The sequence below is a fragment of the Mus caroli genome, unplaced genomic scaffold, assembly GCF_978045245.1.
Source record: "Mus caroli unplaced genomic scaffold, Mus_caroli_1 scaffold_5, whole genome shotgun sequence".
NCBI lineage: Eukaryota > Metazoa > Chordata > Mammalia > Rodentia > Muridae > Mus > Mus caroli.
In genome coordinates this window covers 95,400,241-95,418,544 of record NW_028227260.1, presented here as the reverse complement: position 1 = coordinate 95,418,544, position 18,304 = coordinate 95,400,241, and the positions used below count along the sequence as shown (strand labels likewise).

Below are 18,304 nucleotides of genomic sequence, written 5' to 3'. Positions count from 1 at the left end.
CTCTAGATCCAGCCCAAGGTGGGGAGGGGAGAGGAGAGGGGGTTGTCACTCCATCCTCAGCTCTTCCACTGCATCTACCAGTGCCTGGGTATCCCAGAGCCTGAGAACCAGATGGCCCCAGCCTCCTTGCAGGCCTGAGGGGCACCCGCACCAGCTCTGTCTGTCCTTTGCCTCAGACTGCACTCTGTCAACCCCGGACAGTGTGGGGTAAGCACAGTCAAAACTCCCATGTGCATCCTGCCTCCCCAGGTGGCTGAGCTTGGTGGTGGAGCAGACACAGGACCCTATGCTTTTAGCAAGACGTCATTTCACCTGTGTGCCCCAGCAAAACATCTTTGGACATAACTGTCTAAGGAACCTAGAAGTTTCCACTTCAGGGAGATATGTTTTGCCCTTTTTAATTTGGTTTTTATTATTTAATCTTCAATTGATGAAAAAAGGAAAAGAGTTGAAAAGGCCGTGTATTTGAGACAGTTTATTTTACACAGACATTACTGACTATTCCAAAAATATTGTATATTGGCATCTTGTCCTCTCTCGTATGAAAAATGTCTAATACCTAACACTGCCTATGACATGTCCTAGTAGCTAGCAATCTCTAGACTAACATATTTCCTTCATGGACGTGATGTTAATTCCAGGGACTTAGTTTCTAAAGTGTCTGAGTTTTGTGCACTCAATTTTAAAGGATTACAAAAAAAACCCACCACCACTCCCACAAAATGTTGCCTCTTAAACTAGGCCTCTCCAGGATTCTATAAACAGGTCACACAGGTTGGCATGGTGTTTCCTTTCTCAGCCACTCTAAGCAGGAGGGTCAGTTGATGCTTTATTGAATTTTTATGTTCTTAAGTGAGACAGGTAACACAGCTGCTAAAAATCACTGGGTTTTTAGAAAGGACTGAAGAATTAACTCAGCTAACATACTTTAAGGATGTGTTAACCTCAGAATCAAGTCAAGAAACTTGTTGCTTTAGGGAAGAGGGTTTAATTTTTTCTCTTGTCCCCATGGGAAGTCAAAGGCAGCAGCTCTCTTCAAAGCTAGTAAAAATTAGATTTTACCAGGAGGGACCTCCTGAAAATCTTGGCTACAGACAGGAAGATATCCAGACATGCAAACAAAACCCAACAGGTGATGTAAATACTGTTACTTCTACATGGGAACAGCTTGAGAGACCTGCTGAGACATGAGTGCCCCAACATAGCCAACAAATCCCTTTGGCTACCTGTCCTCCTGACTTTTTATATGTGCCATCCTTTCAAATATGGCACAGATAGAGATTTATAGTACAGTCTGCTTGTGTGGTCCAGTGGACTCTGGATTTTGATACCTTTACTTCTTCAAACATATAGCAGAGAATCATCATTAGCAGAAATGTGCATGCTGTACATTCCATACGTGTGCTAATGCAGAAATGTACTTACAATGTTACCTTTAAAGTTTGTGTGTTTCAGAGCAAATGGACCAAACACAACACCTGGCCAACAGCTTCCAGGACAACAAGCTTCACTGGGCCGTGGCTTCCCCTGCAGACAGCTCTGAGTCCCTCCAGCGACAGAACACCTCCCTGGAGGGGGTTACTCTACAAAATCAGAAAACTCTGCACATCACTGACTGCTGAGGGACTTGCATTTGGCTGGGGGAGGAATGATGTTTCTATGCCAATGAACCTGGGCTGGTGGAATAAAACATACAAATGCTCACAGATCTCCAGTGAGATCTCCGGGGCTCCAGGGCAAGGTCTGCGACTAACATCCCTACCTCGGGGTACTAAAACCCTCTGGTGCATTGGTATCTCCCCTCCTTGGCCCATAACTGGTTAAGGGCTCCCTATTCCTCCAGGCACCCTGCCTCATCCAATTTCTAAAAGGGCAGATAAGTAGCATTGAAAAAGAATATCACTGCCAATCAGTTTCTGGTTCAGTACCAAGCCGTTCCCAGCATAGAGGCTGATGTGAATGATGCTAGTCTCTCCTCTATAAAACAAAGTGGGGAGGTGTGGGGCCAGAGAGCCTTTCGACTGGGGGAGACCAGTCCATAGCCAGGGTGAGGTGGAGACATGTCCAAACCCCGAAAACCTGGTCCTGAGACAAGGTGGAGCAGGACGGCCTTCCTCCTTGCTCTGGGCCTGCATGTCCCAGGCGATGCGACTGTGTGACCCCCTACCTCCCCCACCCTTGAGGTAGTCACACAGCCAGCAGGCCAAGCTACAGCTCTTAACTTCCTCTCTCCCTCTAAGTCCATGTCCAGCATGGACCTGGAATTACTCTTCATGCAAATGAAGCATTCCCAGCACCTCAGACAAGGTTGTGCACTCAAACCCCAGACCCCTACCCACTCCCCAAGGTTTATATAATCCTTGTTAGCCCCCAGTAAAGGAGAACTGCTTCACTGAAAACCTTCTCAGAGAATGCTGTTTGTGTGTCCATCTGGCACTCACAGCTGCTGACCGACCAGTTCTTTTCTGCTGAAGCCAACCGGCCCAGCCCTGTAGGCTTCATTCCTTCCAGTTCTGCCCAGTGCACAACACCTGAACACCCCGAGGGCAGAAGCATCCAGGACAGCAACATACTGGTCATTTGTGTAGGTGTCTGATGGGCCAGGAAGGCACAAGTGCAAGCCCGTCTGGTCCACCAGGCCTGCATACTTGGGGTGAGAGCTTCAGTCATTTCTCCTCAACAAACAGATTTAATTTAGGGCTGCTGTGTCTGCTATTTTCCTCTTCCCTCCTTTCCACAGAGTTCCTTTTGTTTTTCCTTTGGTTACATAAGCATTCTTGTAGGTAAGCTTTCTGGGATTCGTGAAACGCTTGCATACCCAGTCATCTCTAATTCTGCATTCACCCCTGTTTCTCCATTTCTAAATGTTTCACATTCTCACTTAAGAAAAGACTGCAAGGTTGAGCCTCAGCTAATAATGAGCAGCCAAGAACCTCCTGTGAAGGAAGAGAAGGAGCCACCTAGACCATATCATTCCTTACCGTCTCCCCACACCTCACAAGCCTCATCTCCCACGTCACTGCCTACCTTGAGTCCTTGGCATCACTATTTTATTTTATTTATTTTACAGAAAGAAATTGCCTGCTAAGGTACATTCAGTTCGCTCCTTTGTTCCTTTATGAGATACCAGGATTATTCTATTACAAACAGCGGGCCCCTGTTTGTTTCTGTGACTGTGTGTGGTTCTGGCCCACCTGGACCTGCAAGGTGCCTGTGTGGCAATGAGCTTGCATTCGTTCTTGCATTAGGTAGATCTCTCCAGCCACACCCTGTGTGTTATTATATAATAACAGTTATTATATAACTGCTATGTGATTGAGCCATCTTTCTGAGGCCTATGTCTCAGTCTCCCGAGGCCTGGGCAGGTACTTGGTAGGCTTTCACAATTCCTCAGCTGGGTAGTTAACCCTGGAATCAGGAGAATTTGACTGGCCCCAGCCCCCACACCTGGCATGCGAGTTGAGGTGAACAGCAGGACAACCTGCCTCTGGACACTTATCATATGCTATCCTCAGTCTCGGTCCCTGGCCTCTTCTACAGTCCCATTTTATTGGCCCCAACAAGCCTCAGATGCACAGAGCAACCTACATCCAGTCACCCTTCTGGGCGATCCTACATAGCCATATTCCCCTTTGAGCCTTCTTCTCTCCCTTGGGGTGAGCATCCACACCTAGTTATACTCTACCTCCCTGGGTGTACATTTCTGATTGCCTGGAAAGAGCTGAATGAGCACTCCTGGGGAGCTTACCAGTGAGGTGGGCCCGGTGGCAGGCCTGCAGTCCTGACATGGTCCTAGCATAACCCTTAGCTAACCCTTAGGTGGCTCCAGCATGGGGGCCTGTCAGGTGTAAATGAGCAAGTAGGACCCACAGTAAACATGGTGCAAGCTCCAGGTCCAGGTGAAAGTGAAGCTCTTCGATATCACCTAGGAGGCCAGTGTGGGCCCTGCTTACTTCTGGCCCCACTGTCACCCCTGAAAAGTTTGGATCCATCTTGGCCACTTGGACCCATCTCTGAAACCTCAGCACAGGGTACCCGATATCCCGTTTCCCACCTTGCCATTCTCACTCCACTGCCTTACACAGAACCTTCCTCCTCAGAAAGGGAAGATATGCAACCAGTCTCTCTCTACCCCAAGAGTCTATCTCTCTGACTGACTGGAACAGGGTATATCTGAGGATGCTCTAGCAGGTGGGGCTATCCTTGTCATGGGCCTAGCACATGGCCATGTGAGTGGCTGCTAGCGCAGGCACCTATGACAGAGGCTCATGTGTGAGCCATCCCTGAGAGAGGCCTACCAGGTGTGGACACACGAGGCAGACCAGATGAATGTGTGAGGGGACTCCATCAGGTGCTCACAAGGGAGGCTGTCTAGCACGTGCTTACATGCATGAAGCAGGGACCAGCAGGCTCCATGAATTAGGCCTTGTGCAGGCCTTCTGAGGCTTGGCTCTGAGAGTTTAAAGCAGCAGTTCTCCACCTTCCAAATACCGTTCCTTAGGTTGTGGTGACCCCAGCATCCATAAAGTTATTTCCATTGCTACTTAATAACTGTAATTTTGCTACTGGTTTGAATAGGAATGTAAATGTCTGTGTTTTCCAGTGGTCTTGGGCAATGCCAAGAATTGTCAAAGGCTCCTTCGATCCCCGGTGGGTCATGGCCACTCTCAAAGGGTGCCATCACCAGTTTCATCTCCCGAGTCCAGGCACCACCATCAAGGGCACCAAGTCTCATCTATCACCCTGCCACCCCCACCTCCCTCTTGCTGAAAGTTCCTTACATTCCAACACTCTCTGTAGTGACCTATAAGACAACAGCTATCATGGGGGGGGGGGGCTCACGAGTCACAAGGCATTATGAAAGAAGGGTTGGCTCTTAGGCTAGTGAAAGGTTCTTGAGTTCCCCAAACATTTCCCATTCAAACTCATATAATGTTGTCATTCTGAGAAATGAACTCACTTGCTGATCTTCCAGAAGACAAAAGATTAGGTAGCATCACCCACTTTGGGTAGCTCAAGACCACTTGTAACTCAAGGCCCAGGGGAACTCAGGCCCTCTTCTGGCCTTCATGGGTACTGACACACACATGGGAATATGCTCACAGAGACTCAAAAGTACACACATGAAAACAAAACCCCCAAAACCTCAAATGTGCGGAACACAGATTCTAAAGCATTCATTTTAATAAATACAGCATAGGACAAGGATAAGAGAATGAAGGACTAAGGAGTTAGACAACACACATACAGGCAGACGGACTTGATGAATAGTAGACACTTCAAGGAGAACCCTAGAAAACCCTCCTGTAAACACCCATCCAAAACCCTGGAGCCACAAACTCTTACACAGATACACGCTGAGAAAATGCTTTCATCCATAGGTAAGGGCAGGTATCTTTCAACCAGACTGGAAGACAGCTTTGAAAATGAGTCTGCGTGTCTTTGGGAAATGCCACAGCCCCACAACTAGCACAGGCCCAACACACTAGGATCTGGCTCTGCTGTGGGAATAGTGTGAAGAAGAGTTTTTTTTAACACTTCTGAGCACACAAACATGAGTGTGTTCAGCAAGTCTCGGTGGCATGTTGGCTTGATTTTCCCACTGCAATGGAACGGTCTCTATGACCTCATGAATAACTGAAAGTATGCACAGAAAAATGGGTCCCATCTTTATTCATTTCTTCCTAAAATAAGTAAGGTAACGTTCACTTTGGAAAAGTGACAGAGAACCAGCCACAAAGAAAAATGACATTTGCTTCCAAAATGTAATTGCCACGACTGGGCAGAACGTATCTCCCTTGCTGTCATGGGCCTGGATGATCCACACTTAACTGTCCTCGCTACTCACAGAGCCGCTGGGAGTTCACTCAATGGTTAACAGTGTCTCAGTCTCAATTGTAACAAACAAAGTAAAGAGAAAGGAGCTGCACTGACTACTACCAGCATCTTCTTAGCATGGCTAACGCTCCCTTCCCTGTGTATCCTATGTGTGAGCTTCAGATGGTTTCTTCAGAGTTTTCATGGATCAGGGACTGAAGGAATGTTTCAACAATGGATACATCTTGTTCTTGCTGTTTGAAAAAAAAAAAGGGGGGGCAGGGAGATTTAGAGGATCTTCATTACATCTCTGCTAGTAGGAAGGCAGGCAGCCCAGGGTACACAGTGTAACAGACACACAACTTACAGTTTCCATGATCACTCTGTCCTGCACCTTGGAGATTTCCTTCTCCACATTAGTTTGCTGACCACCAATAAAGGTTTTGCGATGTTTACTCAAGTCGTTGGCTTTCTGAAACAAACCACAACAAACGAAGGTACTTGAGCAGGAAGCCCCAAGCCCCAACTTGACACCTCACCTCATTTAATTTAAAAGTACGGACTTTGCATATCCCAAAGGATCCTTGTTAGGAATCAAAGTAGGTAACAGTGACTACTTCTTGTGCATCTATATGAACTCTCCACAAAAAGATGCAGTTCCACACGTGAGCTCACTATCATTATGAGAAGAGAACACCACCTAAGGCACTTATCTCAGAATATGGACGGATGAGCAGGTAAAGGCCATATAGACCAGGCATGGGAAAAAGAGGCACAGGCTTGTGCTGGAGACCCCCAAGGTTTCCCAGGGAAAGGAGCCATTCATTTACTGTGTCCATGGAATGCAATGTTCACAGAGAAGACACAGCATGCAATCACATGCCCTTTTAAGCTAAGATGAGCTGAAGTGAGGATTCTTATCACATGGCCTCTGATCACATCTCTCAAGGAATACTGCAGTGGTGGATACACAGGAGAACGGACTGTGTCACCTGTCCATACACCACAAAATGCCCGTCCATTCTCTGCTCTATTGTCAGGGCCCAGAGGAGTTTAAGAGCATACGACATGTATGCTGGCTGAAAACGGGTGTGGTAGGGGAGCCTGCTGGCTATGTGACTGAAGAGGACACCCATGGCAACTTCCAGTGGTGAAAACATAGGACTTCCATAGGGAAGACAAGGCACGGAGATCTATATCTGGGCCAAGAGCAGAGGCACAGCATGGACAGGGCAACAGGAGTCGCTTCAGGGGAAGCTGGTGCATGGCGAGGGGGGAAGACAAGACAGAAGCAGCCAGGGGAGTTTTAGAGGAGGGGTGTTTGCAGTGGACAGAGCAAAGAGGGAGAATTAAGAAGGAAGGCCACTGGGAAATATGGAAGAGGGAAAGGCCCTGTTTTAGGACAACAACTCCTCAGCGCCGAGGTCTAGGGAAGTGCAGAAGCTTGAGAGAAGCAGCAGAGGGAGACCAAGAGAGCAAATTCCCAGTCAGCAGCTCCCATGCTACAACACTCTCCCACTAAAAATCATCACTTTCCCAGGCTAAACAAAACCTAGTTTTTTTCCTACATGTGGGGGAAAATATTCCCATGAGAATGTGAAATTACTTTTCCCACAAACTGAGAAAGGGCCATTTATTCCTTCTCCTGCTTTTAGAGACACATAGTGTGACATAAAGATGTGCTCTGTTCTCAAGTTCAATCTACTAGACCTTCAGAAATGTGTCACACATATCTTTAGCATTTTCAAGCTTGGTTGCATGGTCCTCTATAGCCGCCTGTAAAATCTTCATTTGCTGCTGGGTTATAAACTGAAATAGAGGAAATCAACGATAAAATGTCAGCAAAACTGAACATCCAACCCAGCTGCTTACAGCAGTTGCTTCCTGTGCTGTTTTGTGGGTTTTATCATTCATGATCAGGGTTGAAGACATGACCTTCAATACCAAAAACAACATGACAACGTCTGACCTGTCACAGAGGGAGACATTCTGTCCCATCTGGGCAAAATTCCCATGAAAGAACTACTCATTTTGAAATTAATCTAAGATCCATCTAATCTGTAGACTTCCACCTCAACAAAATAAAGTAAAAAATTGAGGTCTCTTGTGGCCCAGGTTTTTAAAGGATTAATCTTCTCATCAAACTCAATGGGCAGGTAGATTATCTTCCAAGGGAACAACACATCTGTCCAAAGGAGTTTTTCACCTGAACCTCCCTCATCAGTCAGTGACTCCCTACATTGTGACACCCCATGAACTACAGTATCAACCAAATAAGGACAGAGCAGACGAATAGCAACCATATTATCAGCTCCTGCTGTCGAGCATTCCCCAGCAACAAAGATTTCAAGAGCTGAAACCATTCAATATACAGGTCTAGAAGGCAGGGTTTCTCCACCAGTCTGACTTTACTTCTAGGAAACTGAGGCAGACAAGTTAATGATTTTCCTGAGTTTTCAAAATGAGCAAGCCTTAGGACTATGGCTGCATCCCAATCAGTGGGTCTTGGAGAACACGCTCCTCACCGCCAGACTGGAATCTGTCTCCATCTCCCTCAGTCAGAATCCCCAGGGGAAATCTCTGTCCTCCACCAGGAAGAAAGAGCCCCCAGAGACAGCACTGAGTCCAGTTACCTGCCCCCCAAAGACCATTCTCATCTCCAGGCTAAAGGTGTCTCAGTCACCATCGCAGGTCCATCACTGCATGGGAACCTTTCCCTCTTCTCCTCTGGGACAGGGCCGGTCTGAACGCCAACCACACTGGCAGCTAAGTCTCCACCTGCCCCTCCACAGCCCAATGAACTGCTCTCACTCAACATCCCTGATCACTGTGTCTTCATAAGGCTACTTGGGTCCCTCCTACTCTTTGGCATCAGCACTGTTTAGATCCTGAAGGGTCCTCTCTCAGGATACAATCCCATATCTCCTCCTGCACTCTACAGACAGTACCTGCTCATCCCCTCACGCCTGTACCATGCAGGCTCCTAACCCATCATTAGCCTTGTCATCTTCCCACAGAAGGGAAACAAAAATAAACCAAGTCACGGAGAATGGCCAGACTCTCCCCTCCACATCAACCACCCTCCTGGTCTCCCAGAGCTCATGTCCTGTCCCTTCCCTCCAGACCTGCTGTAGGAAGCCCTGCCACTAGGGAAACTGACACAGCAGAGGATCTGTTGCTAGCTGAGACTGCCACTCACACTGAAGTACTCTTCTCGGTCCCTTGTGCTGTCCATCTCATGCAGCCAATTCTGGTAAACGGACCCAAAACTTTCACAGTACAGAGACTTAAGCTGTTGCCTGTAAAACACAGTACCGATTACATAGCATGGTCACACTGGGTGAGGGTAAGCCAATGACAAGCACTCATAATTTTGAAACAGGAGCTAGGAGCAAAAGAGAAATGGGGCATGAATTACACTGATTTATGAGAGTCAGAAATGTGACTCTCATTCCAGGAGAACTTTGTCTTAAGCTGCTACCAGAGGCATCGTTTCACATGTCTTCCCTCTCCAACACTGAGGATGCATTTGTGCAGACCTCTCCCAAGATCACACTTCTGGCTTAAAATTAGACTCATCTTCCCTTCCCCTTATGGAGTAACCTATAAATTATGAGAGCCTGAGTCCATGTCCTGAAGGCAACATACCCTACAGTGTTTTACAGACAGAAAGTGTGCAGAGAACACTTTCCACGCGTGGGACTTACAACAGTGAACTCTGGTGATATCTCGTAATAGGGACAGTTTTGTAGACCGTAGAGGACTGGCCTTCTGTTATCTAAGAGGGGAGAAATGGCTGTCTTGACAGTCTTGCCGCTGACCCATCTGAGTTCCATAAAGGGGGGGGGGTCCCATTGGCTAGGAATAGGACCAGGTCATAAAGAAAAAGGCAGTGCTCCAGAGATCCCATCAGCTATTCAGTTCTGTGCATGACCAAGATGGCAGACAGGGTGACTCAGGAAGAAGAGTAAAGGCTGTCTACGGGTGCTCAGAATGTTACCTTGACTTCTGCTGAACTTCCAAAATACGCTGGAGGTTTTTCATTCAGGCGTTGGAAAGAGGCATTTACATCCTTTTCAAACTGCTTCCTCTTTTCCATAAGAAATCCGGTACCATCATCACCTGTGTGAGAAGGGAAAGGCATCACTTTAAGTCAAATATACAGTGGAAGAAGAACAGTTTGGTTCATCCCAGACACACCACCTACAGGACAGCATGAATAACTATGCATCTGCATCCGTTGTCTTTTTTATTTTTTATTTTTTTAAAGACAGGTTCTCTTGTAGCCTAAGCTGGTCTCAAACTTGCTATGTAACTGAGGCCAATCTCAAGTTCCTGATTCTGTCTCTACTCCCTAAGTGCTAGGAATACAGGCAGAGGGCATCCTGCTTGACTAAAGAATGCCACTGACAAACAATTTTCTGGACATATCAAAACCCAAGCAGTTCCTCTGCCACCAGAAAGAGCAATGCTGTCAGACTTCCTTGCTTGTATGAGCTGACTCTACACTCTGGCTAAGAATTGATGATGGCTCTCTAGTAATGCTGTCTGGGTCCACCTATACAAGTGAATAAAACCTGCCTCGGTTGGAGGGGCATGTTGCAAACTGACGCTGTTACCGTGGACTACAGAAAACAAGCTAGTGTGGCATGCACAATGTGCACAATACAATCTATCTCACTTTTCTTCCCAGTGCTGCCTTCAGAGTTCCCTGACAGGTTCCTAAATGTCTACAGACTAAAGGCTATTTTACCAGCTTTCCTTTCGCAGGGGTTCCTGGAGGAGAGCAACTTTGGAAAGCCAGAAAAAAATGACTGGCTTCAGAACTTGAAAGCCAGCTGTTGAAATCTGACATACCACTCCTGCAGTGAGTTAAAGAGCAGAGATTTATCTGCTCGCCCATCATCTCTAGTGACACTCTCCAGCGATGCAGGGAGCAGGAAGCAGAAATTTCTCCCCACAGCCTGGGCGACAGCTACAACCTTTCCCCTGCTCACATCAGCATCTTAAAAGTTAAGATAAAGGTAACCCCCGAAGGCCAAAGGACAACTTACTCTTCGGAAATATCCTCTGAGCCACAGAACTGTTCCAGAGCTGTGCTGTCTCTCAGTGACCACATTCTCAGTGTACGGAAATCGAGGGGTTGGATAGAAAGTTCTGGGACTAACAAGGTCTGCTCAAACCTACCTTTGAAATCCTGCATCTTCTTCTGAACAGGCTCCCTGTGGGAAAAACACCACAGAATTCTTAATTGAGGACAAGCATCCTAAGTTTGCTTTGAAGGGAAAGGAGAGAGGCGTGCCGTTTTGCACAGGCTAGAGCTCATGCGGGGTAAAGTCAGGTTTTCCTCTCTGGGTCAATAATTTTATTCCTTTGTCCTTGTTTTCGTACTGAGCCAAAGCGTCCTTTGCAGATAGATACATATGGGCTCACAGCTAAGGGTTACTTCCTGGAGCACAAGTGACTGAAAGCCTACAGTATCCCCAGGAAACCCGCCCCAGGCTGGGTTTGAGCAACTCAAGGGAAATCGCAACCCAGGTGTTCCCTGCCCAACTGCAGGCAGCTGCACAGAAGTAGGGGATTTTATATTAAACGTTCACCGGGATCCTTTCACAGTGCAGCACAGGGTTTCATAAAGGCGTATTCACCCAAGTGTCCTGCACTCCAGCCACACTCACTCTCCTCCTTCCTCAAATCCCTCCTGCAGCTATTCCTCCTACATCACCCAGATAGTGTCTCCTCAACTTTTCTGCCAGGTGACCGTGTGCCACCCCCAGAGTATGCCTCGAACCACCTCCCCTCAACCCCTGCAAACCTTCCCCTCAACTGGGTATCGCCTACCTCTTGACACTCTCCCCTCTGAGTTCAGGTTGTATCATTTTATGGACCTACGTGTAATCCAGGATCCTCAGAGGAGAGACAACAGGCAGCAGTAGTCTCTCTGATGCTGGCCTATTCCACTGAATAGCAGATCCCGCCACCACCCGCCCCCCACCCGCCCACGCCCGCCACTTAGATCCACTTCCTGGGAGAGGGAACTTTTTGATTTCTATATCTGCATACAACCACACTGAAACTACTTCACATGGGGAAGGCTAACCCTTGAAGACATCACCTGGCCTCTTGCATGTCTGATCCTGAAGAATGGCTGCCCATCCCACTGGTACCAACTGCTGGTTTGTCTGCTGCATGGAGGGGGAAGGAAAAACCTTTGCAAATGAAGCATGTTGCTCTCATCATCCTGCATGGGAAACAGCTCCACTCGAGAGTTGGTTGAGCCCAGATCCAACACAAAGGTTTAGAAGCAGTCTTCCAGGAACTCACACCCCTCCCCCTCCACAGGTGAAACTGGGCTTGGCCCTAGTCTAGGGACAGCAGGTACATGGACCTGTTCAAGCCTTACAAGAAAATTCCCTGTGACCCCTGGGCTTCTTCAGAGGCATGTTGGTCTCTGTGAGCTTTGTATCTGTCTCTGCCAGGGGCTGAGAATGTCACGTGGGATGGAAACCTAGAGCATGCTTGAGAATCAGAGGCCAGAGTCTGATTTCCCCACCACCCCATCCTGTCCTCCATGCCCACCCAGCTGCAATACCATGGAATGGCCTGATGAGTATCAGGCCCCATGTTCTGTGTGCCAAGTAGTAGAGCATCCCCACGGTTGGGCCCAGCCCCATAAGCCCCATATCAGTTGTTACCAGGGTTGACTGCATCTGAGTTCTTGGAGTCATCTGATGGGAGGGTCTTATCGACTCTCTGGTGCTTGCCAATTTTCTTCATGGCCTTCTGTTCCTTGTCTGACATGGCTGGAACCTTCCTGGGTCAGACAGGACTCCTGAAAGTAAAGACACTGAATTTCATGACCCTAAATGAAAACAGGGACCAGGACTCCACAGGATGTGGCCACGTGTGCTGGAGCAAAGAGGAGGTGGGAGTGTGACATCAATATCCTGCCAGGTCCAATCACATCCTGTCCCATTTTTCTGGCTGAACGCAGAGCTCTCCACAACCCAGTAGCCCTTGGTCTCAGCTCTTTCTCCTGGTTTCTTGTCACCAGGTTAGGACAAGCTGGACTAGACCCCTAGATCCAATGTTGGTGTCTAGTCACAAACACCAATCCACCAGTGGCCACTGAAATCACTGGAGCCGTGCCCTGGCAAGCAATGGTTGAGCCCTGCTGCGCAGTCAGGTGAAATTCCTAACCACTCTCAGTCTAGATGCTTCTGAAGAAACTCAGGGACCCAAGCCTCCAGGACCCAAAAGAATACACCAGAGGCAAATGCAGGGATTCCCCGATGCACTCACCTAAGATGACACACAGCCTGTGGAGGGCATGAAGTCTCTGTGCTCACAGACAAGGAATATAGAAACCAGGGGTGTAAAGCATACAGGCAGGCTTGTCTCTTCAACAGAAGGGATGTATATGCATGTCTCTCTTCCACCCAGAAGGCTGGGAGTGGATTTTGTTAATAGCCTGGTGGTCTGTGCCACCTGTGTGGTCAGGTCACACCCAAATCCCCCTGACTTTTACATTTATCTCTCCCCTCCCTCCCCCACCCCCACCAGACCCTCATCCTTAGTTTTGTCTGTCAGTCAGTAGAGCCCTGTGGGACATGTGGAGCTGTGTCACCAGACAAAAACTGGGAAGGCTGAGCAGATACAGAAGCCCCTGTAAATTCTCATGTAGGAGAGTGGGAGGCGTCCACCGGGTTCCTGTACTGGAACCCGTGACCACAACGTCCCATGTGGATATCGTGAGCACTAGTCACATAGCCCAAAACACCCAGGGCTCCATGCTAACGAGGTATCCAAATGGACAGGCCCCAGAGGGTTTAGCCAATAAGCTTCCCTTCATGGACATTCCTTCCTGCGAGATGTATTTAATCTCTGGTCCACCCTGAGTGAGTCGCATGCACCCATCTTCCACAATGAACAGTTAATAAACAGTGTGGACAAGCAGAGATTTTCTCATCAGGAAGGGCTGTGGGAGGGGGAAGCCTTCGTCATATAGAGTCCTTGCCTTCTAAGTCTCCTGCACAAGGACCCTCTGACCTTTGGACAAGGATACTCACCCCCAAGCTGATGCAGAGTTCACCCTCCCCCTGGCCCTGGCCCTGGGCTCATCACTGGCTTGTGCAGTTCCTGCTTTCCAGACTCTAAGATGTTCTCAGTGGTGACTGGATGACTGGGATTTGGGGGACCCCGTCTCACTGGCCTCAGCCTCACAGCAACTCCCACCCCTCTCCCACCTCCTCTTGCACTCGAGGGTCCTCACAGCTGGTGAGATGCCACTTTCAGAAGTGTATCACCATGTGTCTCGGGATGCAGAGGCACTAAGGATGGGAAATAGCCTCAAAGCAGTTCCCGGGAAGACCCTCTTCCCCTCGAGAGTAGTAAAAGCTAAGGAGACATCCTTCCTGGAAGGATTCTATCAGAGGTCTCTCGATACCTTGTGTCTCAGCTGGGAAGAACCTCCCCAAGGCAGTCTGTGTCAACCTTGATACCAGCCAGGGAGAAGTCACTTGCAGAAGTGACTGCTGAGGGTCCCCGATATCCCGACACCCTAGGGAAGTACACCTCCTAAAATCCCCCAAACCAAACCCTTTACCCTCCAGAGTGGGTGAGGACATTGCATGTTACTTCTGGGAGGGGCTACCTTGGGTCTTGAGATATCTCCTCACTCAGCTGGGGAATTAAATCTCCTACAATCCCCCATCCCCCTGCTGCCAATCCATTTCCCTGGAGACTGCTCGCAGTGCTCTGCCATCACGTAAGGAAGGGTTACCTCCCATGGGAGGCTATGATAGATACCTTGTCGCTCTGCTAAGGACATACCCCTCTTCCATCCCTCTCCGCCCCCCACACCCCTTTGACCCTCGAGAGAAGGCTGACACATTCCAAGTCAATTCCGGAAGGGGTTTCCCTTCACTGCTGTGATACCTTGTCACTCAGATATGTAATTACACCTCCTACAATCCACCCCACCCTCCTCCCCTCCTCCCCTCCACCCGTCCTAACCATCCTACCCTCCTACCCTTGGGCTCTCCTGGCGATATCTGGCCGCTCAGCTAGGGAACTAAACCTCCGAAGTTCCCACAAAGCCCACTCACCCTCGCGGGTGGGCACGGTCATTGGACATCACTTCCGGAAGGGTTTTACCTTGGGTCTCGCGATACTTTGTTCCTCAGCCAGGGAATTGCACACCGCCCCCCAGTCCCACAGAACCCCTCTTAATCTCGAGGGTGGGCCGGGCCAAGCCATGCCGGGGAGGGGGATGATGCTTCCGGAAGGGCTTTACCTTAAGTCTCGAGATGCCTTGTCGCCCACCTAGGGAATTGCACCCCCCACCACCACAGTCCCACTGAACCCCTCTTACCCTCGAGGGAGGCCACAGCCAGTGCAAAGTCACTTCCAGAAGTGCTGTGCCAGGATGGAAAATGTGTGCACATGCTTGAGACTCGCCTACTTGGTTCCAAAAAGAGGCGCGCCCAGCAATCATGCATGTGTGACTTGGAGTTACACGTATGTCCACAAAAAAATCCGCTGTCTTAAGGTTTTCAAGGGACCCGAAGAACCCACACTGTTTTCAAATAGCCCAACTGTAGACACGCGGACCCAGAGAACTTGTGCAGTACCCAAAGACCCCAGAGAGACCCATGCAGAAGGTCCCAAGTCTTTCCCCGTGCAGCCCTGCTGCCGGGTTCACTCAGTCACTGTGACCCTCAGAGGACATTGTTAGACCGTCCTCCGGGGGCCTGGGCCCCTCGCTGTGGAATTCGGGCACCAGACATTACCTCGCGGAGGCTATCCTGGGTCCTAATATCTGCTCACTCACCTAGAAGACACACACCTCGCCACGGTTGTCCAGAGCCCTGCTTCCCCTGGAGGGTGGTCACAGCTGGTTGGCCCTCATTTTCAGAGAGTATTCACCCTCTGCAGACAAGCATGGGCAGATGCGTCCTCCTGTCCAGTCCTTGTCCTTGGTTAGGCATGTTGGAGTTCAAGAAGCGGCACACAAACCACGTGAACCACTGACCTCAGTTCAGTAAGAATAGTTTACAGAAAGCACACCACAGTGCTGGTCAGACCAGGGACATAACTCAGGATTGTCTGAACTATGACAACGGATATGTTTTTCTGTCAGCTCATAAAGGAAAAGAAAGCACACAAAACCCACAATGAGTTCATATGCAGGTGCAGGAAGTGCCGCCTGGTGGTCAGCTCTGACTCAAGATTTTTCACATAACAGTTCATATTGACCTTTGATTTGATGGGGCCTACATAAAGCTTTGTGGAATTTCTTAAGGTTAGTGGATCTCATCCAGAACATCCAGAACAAATCTGGCTATGTGGCCAGCCTGTCCTTGCTCTGAGCCGAGTCGCTTCTCCGTGTCAATGACTGACAGGCATGTTAAAGCCACAATATGAAATAGCTGGCAGGCATGGGGCAAAAGGGCTACAGCCATTCTGGGCATGGGGGAATCAGACCATAACAGGCCCACCGGCAACCGCGCATGTGTGCATGGACAGGAAAAGGTGTCCTTGAGTCCTGGGAGGACCTGAAACACCCATATATCTACCTGAGTAGGCCCAACTGTGGTAGTGTGGACCTGGATAAATGTCTCCTGTGCCCAAGGACTTCAGACAGGGCCATGTGGCAGATCCCTAGTCCTTCTGCAAGCACACGGGCTGTCCTGCCCACCCTTCTCAGTACCTGCTTCCTTGTATCAAAGCTTTCCCACACCACCCTTCCCCACGTCCTCCACTCCTCCACTCCACTGTGGAATTCAGGCTCTGGAACTTGACCTCAGTCAGCACTCTCCTGGCTCTCCATATGTTATCACTTCACCTACAGGGACACATGTAGCTCACCACAATCTCTAAGACCCTCTTTCTCCTCCAGGGTGGTTCCAAGTACTCCTCACTTCCTCTTTCCCTGTGGAAAACCATGTCTGCCCTGCGTGAACCTGGCCAATGTGCACCTCTGCCATAGCTGGCATGCCCTGTAATCTCGCATGACTGACTTGGAGCTTTCAGTTGTGCATGCATAAACCGGAACTCACCTAGGAAGAGCCTAATGTGTCAGGAACACCTCCGCTCCCTGTTTCCAGTCACCCTTAAAGTCTGACTTCATGGAACTTGTGTTCTGAGCCCCCAAGCTTCATGTGTGCGCATCACATGATGTGATGATGAAGCATGGTCAATATGGGTCCGCAGCCCTTGGGTGAGGACCGGGACAGTAGGACCATGAAGTGTTCCTGCAAGACAGCAGGAAGCGTGGACCTGTGCAGAATCGCGAGAGTACACAAAGGGTACCGAAAGGGTCATGTGGAAGGTTCCTTGTCCCTGCAGGGGCAGACATGCTCTCCTACATGCACACACTCCTTAGAGTCCCTAGCACCTTGACAAAGCTTTCCAAGGGTGGCCCTCTGGGCTTTGTCCACTCCAGTGTGGGCTTGAGGCCCCTGGCGTCACCTCATTGGCCCTAATAACTAGTTGCTCACCTATACAGACATCCTTTGCAACAATCACACAACACCCTCCTTTTCCAGGGTTAGTCCTCACACGCAGAAAGTAAGGGATGCTAGCCTCTCCAGAGAGGCAGAAAGGTACTTCCGGCCTTTCCTAGGCGACTTCCCAGTTTGTGTATGCACAACTGAAAGCTCCACGTCATGCGTGAGACTGGATGAACTGACTCCCACCAAACAATCACACGACTGTAACTTGAGACTTGAAGATGATGTGCATGCTGGACGGGTGTCTGTGGCTGTGCCTGCACACTGGGCCACAGTAAGCCCCTCCTGTCTAAGTGTCACTTGTGGCTGCTTCTCCGGAGGACCCGGTTGGCCAGTGACGACTGCAAAAGTACACAAGGGGCAGGAACAGGAGGCCCCTCGTCCCATGCCCACGGTACAGACTCCTGACCAGCCTCTTTAGGACTGCAGTACTCACGGACCCCCTTTCTGATCGCCTTCCAGAGCTTTGTGTTATCTACAGTACAAGTGAGACTCCTGGCTATCACAGTATTATTCAGCTCCGGCTCTGACACTTCATGGTCCTTCTGTCTTCCTCCAAGGGCCGTGGATCTATGTCGACCACACTTCACCGCCACATCATCTGTGCATGCACATCTGTGTGTGGGGGCTCAGAATGCACGTTCCATGAAGTCAGGCCTTAGGGGATGCAGGCAACATACAAGGACAGCAGTTAAATCCAGCCAGCCGCCACTTGACTATTTAGGAAGGGAATTAAGAATAACTGTGAAGGCCCTGTTGCTGTGAGAATTTTCAATGTTTTATCTACTGTGGGGAGGACCTTTGTGTTCAACAAAATGGGAAATGCTGCATCAGCCCATCACAGGGTCACGCCACCTCTAGGTAAGTGCCGCTTCCCCATATAGAGGCATCCAAGTGAATATTGGCATGGCAAAGCTCAAGACAGAAGAAATCACAGTGGGAAAGTCCCGATTTAACCCAGCACGAGGAAGACA

General features: G+C 49.3%; 1 pseudogene; it reads right to left on the bottom strand.

Annotated features, from left to right (window-relative positions):
• Positions 1-5,604: 5,604 nt before the first annotated feature.
• Positions 5,605-12,793, bottom strand: LOC147004699 (X-linked lymphocyte-regulated protein 5C-like; annotated as a pseudogene).
• Between the last annotated feature and the right edge of the window lie 5,511 nt (positions 12,794-18,304).